This window comes from Bombina bombina, chromosome 3 (genome assembly GCF_027579735.1).
Source record: "Bombina bombina isolate aBomBom1 chromosome 3, aBomBom1.pri, whole genome shotgun sequence".
Taxonomy (NCBI): Eukaryota; Metazoa; Chordata; class Amphibia; order Anura; family Bombinatoridae; genus Bombina; species Bombina bombina.
In genome coordinates, this window is record NC_069501.1 from 122,890,866 (window position 1) to 122,896,865 (window position 6,000).

The 6,000-nt window shown below is 38.6% G+C and overlaps 1 long non-coding RNA gene across 1 annotated transcript in view; it reads right to left on the minus strand.

The window, feature by feature from the left end:
- LOC128652969 (uncharacterized) overlaps positions 1–4,435 on the minus strand; it is a 150,070-nt gene extending 145,635 nt beyond the window's left edge. The window contains exon 1 of the long non-coding RNA XR_008401325.1: positions 4,313–4,435. This is a non-coding gene — a long non-coding RNA (uncharacterized LOC128652969). The remainder of the gene's footprint in view (positions 1–4,312) is intronic.
- Positions 4,436–6,000: the final 1,565 nt, after the last annotated feature.

A 6,000-nucleotide genomic window follows, 5' to 3' on the forward strand; every position in this document is an offset into this window, starting at 1 on the left:
AAGGAGTTTCTCTATATCACTTGCTACGTACTAAAGGAGCTTCTTTATATCACTTACTGTGTACCGAAGGAGCTTCTCTATATCACTTACTGCGTACCGAAGGAGCTTCTCTATATCACTTACTGTGTACCGAAGGAGCTTCTTTATATCACTTACTGCATACTGAAGGAGCTTCTCTATATCACTTGCTACGTACTGAAAGAGCTTCTTTATATCACTTACTGTGTACCGAAGGAGCTTCTCTATATCACTTACTGTGTACTGAAGGAGCTTCTTTATATCACTTACTGTGTACCGAAGGAGCTTCTTTATATCACTTACTGTGTACCGAAGGAGCTTCTTTATATCACTTACTGTGTACCGAAGGATCTTCTCTATATCACTTACTGCATACTGAAGGAGCTTCTCTATATCACTTGCTACGTACTAAAGGAGCTTCTTTATATCACTTACTGTGTACCGAAGGATCTTCTCTATATCACTTACTGCATACTAAAGGAGCTTCTCTATATCACTTGCTACGTACTGAAGGAGCTTCTTTATATCAATTACTGTGTACCGAAGGAGCTACTCTATATCACTTACTGTGTACTGAAGGAGCTTCTCTATATCACTTACTACGTACTGAAGGAGCTTCTCTATATCACTTGCTGCATACTGAAGGAGCTTCTCTATATCACTTACTGTGTACTGAAGGAACTTCTCTATATCACTTACTACGTACTGAAGGAGCTTCTTTATATCACTTACTGTGTACTGAAGGAACTTCTCTATATCACTTACTACGTACTGAAGGAGCTTCTTTACATCACTTACTACGTACTGAAGGAGCTTCTTTATATCACTTACTGTGTATCGAAGGAGCTTCTCTTTATAACTTACTACGTAGTGAAGGAGCTTCTCTATATCACTTACTGTGTACCGAAGGAGCTTCTCTATATCACTTACTGCATACTAATGGAGCTTCTAGATATCACATACTGTGTACTGAAGGAGCTTCTCTATATCACTTACTGCATACTAATGGAGCTTCTAGATATCACATACTGTGTACTGAAGGAGCTTCTCTATATCACTTACTACGTACTAAAGGAGCTTCTAGATATCACTTAATGTGTGCCGAAGGAGCTTCTCTGTATCACGTACTACGTACTGAAGGAGCTTTTTTATATCACTTACTGTGTACCAATGGAGCTTCTCTATATCACATACTGCGTATTGAAGGAGCGTCTCTATATCACATACTGCGTATTGAAGGAGCGTCTCTATATTCATTACTGTGTATTGAAGGAGTATATCTATATCATTACTGCACACAGAAAGAGCGTCTCTATATCACTTACTGTGTACTGAAGAAGCTTCTCTATATCACTTGCTACGTACTGAAGGAGCTTCTTTATATCACTTACTGTTTACCGAAGGAGCTTCTTTATATCACTTACTGCATACTGAAGGAGTTTCTCTATATCACTTGCTACGTACTAAAGGAGCTTCTTTATATCACTTACTGTGTACCGAAGGAGCTTCTCTATATCACTTACTGCGTACCGAAGGAGCTTCTCTATATCACTTACTGTGTACCGAAGGAGCTTCTTTATATCACTTACTGCATACTGAAGGAGCTTCTCTATATCACTTGCTACGTACTGAAAGAGCTTCTTTATATCACTTACTGTGTACCGAAGGAGCTTCTCTATATCACTTACTGTGTACTGAAGGAGCTTCTTTATATCACTTACTGTGTACCGAAGGAGCTTCTTTATATCACTTACTGTGTACCGAAGGAGCTTCTTTATATCACTTACTGTGTACCGAAGGATCTTCTCTTTATCACTTACTGCATACTGAAGGAGCTTCTCTATATCACTTGCTACGTACTAAAGGAGCTTCTTTATATCACTTACTGTGTACCGAAGGATCTTCTCTATATCACTTACTGCATACTGAAGGAGCTTCTCTATATCACTTGCTACGTACTGAAGGAGCTTCTTTATATCACTTACTGTGTACCGAAGGAGCTACTCTATATCACTTACTGTCTACTGAAGGAGCTTCTCTATATCACTTACTACGTACTGAAGGAGCTTCTCTATATCACTTGCTGCATACTGAAGGAGCTTCTCTATATCACTTGCTGCATACTGAAGGAGCTTCTCTATATCACTTACTGTGTACTGAAGGAACTTCTCTATATCACTTACTACGTACTGAAGGAGCTTCTTTATATCACTTACTACGTACTGAAGGAGCTTCTTTATATCACTTACTGTGTACTGAAGGAACTTCTCTATATCACTTACTACGTACTGAAGGAGCTTCTTTACATCACTTACTACGTACTAAAGGAGCATCTTTATATCACTTACTGTGTATCGAAGGAGCTTCTCTTTATAACTTACTACGTAGTGAAGGAGCTTCTCTATATCACTTACTGTGTACCGAAGGAGCTTCTCTATATCACTTACTGCATACTAATGGAGCTTCTAGATATCACATACTGTGTACTGAAGGAGCTTCTCTATATCACTTACTGCATACTAATGGAGCTTCTAGATATCACATACTGTGTACTGAAGGAGCTTCTCTATATCACTTACTACGTACTAAAGGAGCTTCTAGATATCACTTAATGTGTGCCGAAGGAGCTTCTCTGTATCACGTACTACGTACTGAAGGAGCGTCTCTATATCACATACTGCGTATTGAAGGAGTGTCTCTATATTCATTACTGTGTATTGAAGGAGTATATCTATATCATTACTGCACACAGAAAGAGCGTCTCTATATCACTTACTGTGTACTGAAGAAGCTTTTCTATGTCGCTTACTGCATACTAAAGGAGCTTCTAGATATCACTTATTGTGTACTAAAGGAGCTTCTCTATATCACTTGCTGCATACTGAAGGATCTTCTCTATATCACACACTGTGTACTGAGGAAGCTTTTCTGTGTCACTTACGGCGTACTAAAGGAGCTTCTCTATATCACATACTGTGTACTGGAGGAGCTTCTCTATATCACTTACTGTGTACCGAAGGAGCTTCTCTATATCACTTACTACGTACTGAAGGAGCTTCTTTATATCACTTACTACGTATTAAAGGAGCATCTTTATATCACTTACTACGTACTGAAGGAGCTTCTCTATATCACATACTGTGTACTGAAGGAGCTTCTCTATATCACTTACTACGTACCGAAGGAGCTTCTCTATATCACTTACTATGTACTGAAGGAGCTTCTCTATATCACTTACTATGTACTGAAGGAGCTTCTCTATATCACTTACTATGTACTGAAGGAGCTTCTCTGTATCACTTACTATGTACTTAAGGAGCTTCTCTATATCACTTGCTGCATACTGAAGGAGCTTCTCTATATCACACACTGTGTACTGAGGAAGCTTTTCTGTGTCACTAACGGCGTACTAAAGGAGCTTCTCTATATCATTTACTGTTTACCGAAGGAGCTTCTCTATATTACTTACTGTGTACCGAAGGAGCTTCTCTATATCACTTACTGTGTACCGAAGGAGCTTCTCTATATCACTTACTGCATACTGAAGGAGCTTCTCTATATCACTTACTGCTTACTAAAGGAGCTTCTAGATATCACTTACTGTGTACCGAAGGAGCTTCTCTATATCACTTACTACGTACCGAAGTAGCTTCTCTATATCACTTGCTGCATGCTGAAGGAGCTTCTCTATATCACACACTGTGTACTGAGAAAGCTTTTTTGTGTCACTAACAGCGTACTAAAGGAGCTTCTAGATATCACTTACTGTGTACTGAAGGAGCTTCTCTATATTACTTACTACGTACTGAAGGAGCTTCTCTATATCATTTACTACGTACCGAAGGAGCTTCTCTATATCACTTGCTGCATTCTGAAGGAGCTTCTCTATATCACTTACTACATACTGAAGGAGCTTTTCTATATCACTTACTACGAACTGAAGGAGCTTCTCTATATCACTTACTACGTACTGAATGAGCTTCTCTATATCACTTACTGTGTACAGAAGGAGCTTCTCTATATCACTTGCTGCATGCTGAAGGAGCTTCTCTATATCACTTACTACATACTGAAGGAGCTTTTCTATATCACTTACTACGAACTGAAGGAGCTTCTCTATATCACTTACTACGTACTGAATGAGCTTCTCTATATTACTTACTACGTACTGAAGGAGCTTCTCTATATCACTTGCTGCATGCTGAAGGAGCTTCTCTATATCACACACTGTGTACTGAGGAAACTTTTCTGTGTCACTAACGGCGTACTAAAGGAGCTTCTAGATATCACTTACTGTGTACTGAAGGAGCTTCTCTGTCACACACCAGAACTGTAGAAACATCTAAAAACCCTAACTGGAATTTTCATAGTTTGGGATCTTACCCTTCCCTAGAAAAGTTTACAAAGTGATGCCAGGGACCTTCCCATTCCACTACAAGCCTGACTCCACCTATACTCTGTCTAACCCCGTTGCTGCACCTAAACCTGCCATAAAATGCCCATGACAGTTCCTGCTGTTCATGACTCTGCCCACAAAACACCTGAGAATCCAAACCAAAAGTCTCTCTCAAAAAGCATTGGTCACTGAAAGTATCAGGCATATGCTGTTAGGTGAGTATTAGGAAGGGTTACTTTTACATAAGTAGTTCCATGCTCTTGAAGCTGTGATTTGATTGCTATCATAATAACTTCCAGGTGGAGATGATACAAATTTAGATATTTTATTGCACACTAGTACAACATTTTACTGTGGTAAATATTTTGTCTCATTTCTTTATTGCTAGCATAAAGATAACGTAAAAAAAATAATTTTGTATAGTTATTATAAGGGCCTAAATTCAACAAAACCCTTTTGTGAAACCAGAGACACACCTAATAAAGAGAGGACCCTGGTGGAAGAATTGTTTTGCCCCTTTCCCCAAAGCAACTCAAACTTTATGAATGAAGATGTTTCTAGAAGTTATTCCGGCATCAACTCCAATTAAAAATCAATTAAAGAAAAAAGCCCCTAACTGTAACAACTTCAGTTTTTTCCGGGTATACATTCCAGCACCTAGTCATGAAATCTCCATAGTCAAATATTGGCAGTACAATGGGTCATACTAAAGAGCTCAGTGACTTTAAATGTGGAACTGTAACAGGATGCCACCATTGCCAAAAGTCAGATTATGAAATGTCTACCATACTAGATCTGCCCATGTTATTTGTAAGTGCTATTTTTGTGAAGTGAAAATGTCTAGGAGCAACAATAGCCAAAGCAAGCTCGTAGACCACGTAACTCTGAGAGCAGGGCTGAACCACATAGCACATAAAAATTGCCTATCACTGTGCGTCAGAAGCTTAATGAAAAGGGTTTCCATGGCCAAGCAGCTGAACACAATCCTCACATCAACATGTGCCATTCCAAGCTTCGGCTGGAGTGGTGTAAAGTAAGCTCACAAAAACTTCCAGCAGCACTAAAATACCTTTAGTGCAATAAACACTTCATCATGCATGTCTAACATCTAATATTGCACTGTTCAAAAAACGCCCAATAATCCTGCAACCTGTATATGTGCCTCTAGTGGTCTGTCCATTAAAACACATATCATTCGTTATGAAAATTACATCAACTTACAGCTTGAGAGAAAGTTTTGATATTCTAAAAAATATTGTACATCATATCAAAATACATGAAATACAGACACAGCATGCAGAAAGAATCAATGGAAAGAAAGTTGGAGTGATGCAATTCCTTATTCATGCCTATACATAGAAAGGAGTTTGGTTTTGTGTATCCAAAAGGCTTCCCTCTTTTACAAGAGTGACTCCCCTATCACTACCTCTTCGTAAATATGGTATATTGTCTATAATTGTAAAGTGTAATTGGCTGATATTATGGTAAAATTTAAAAAAAATGGGAAGACACTGATGCCTCTCTGTTCCTGCTCTTATGTAATTTGTTCATGGACTTTTCCTGTGGTCTCTCCAATATAGATTCTC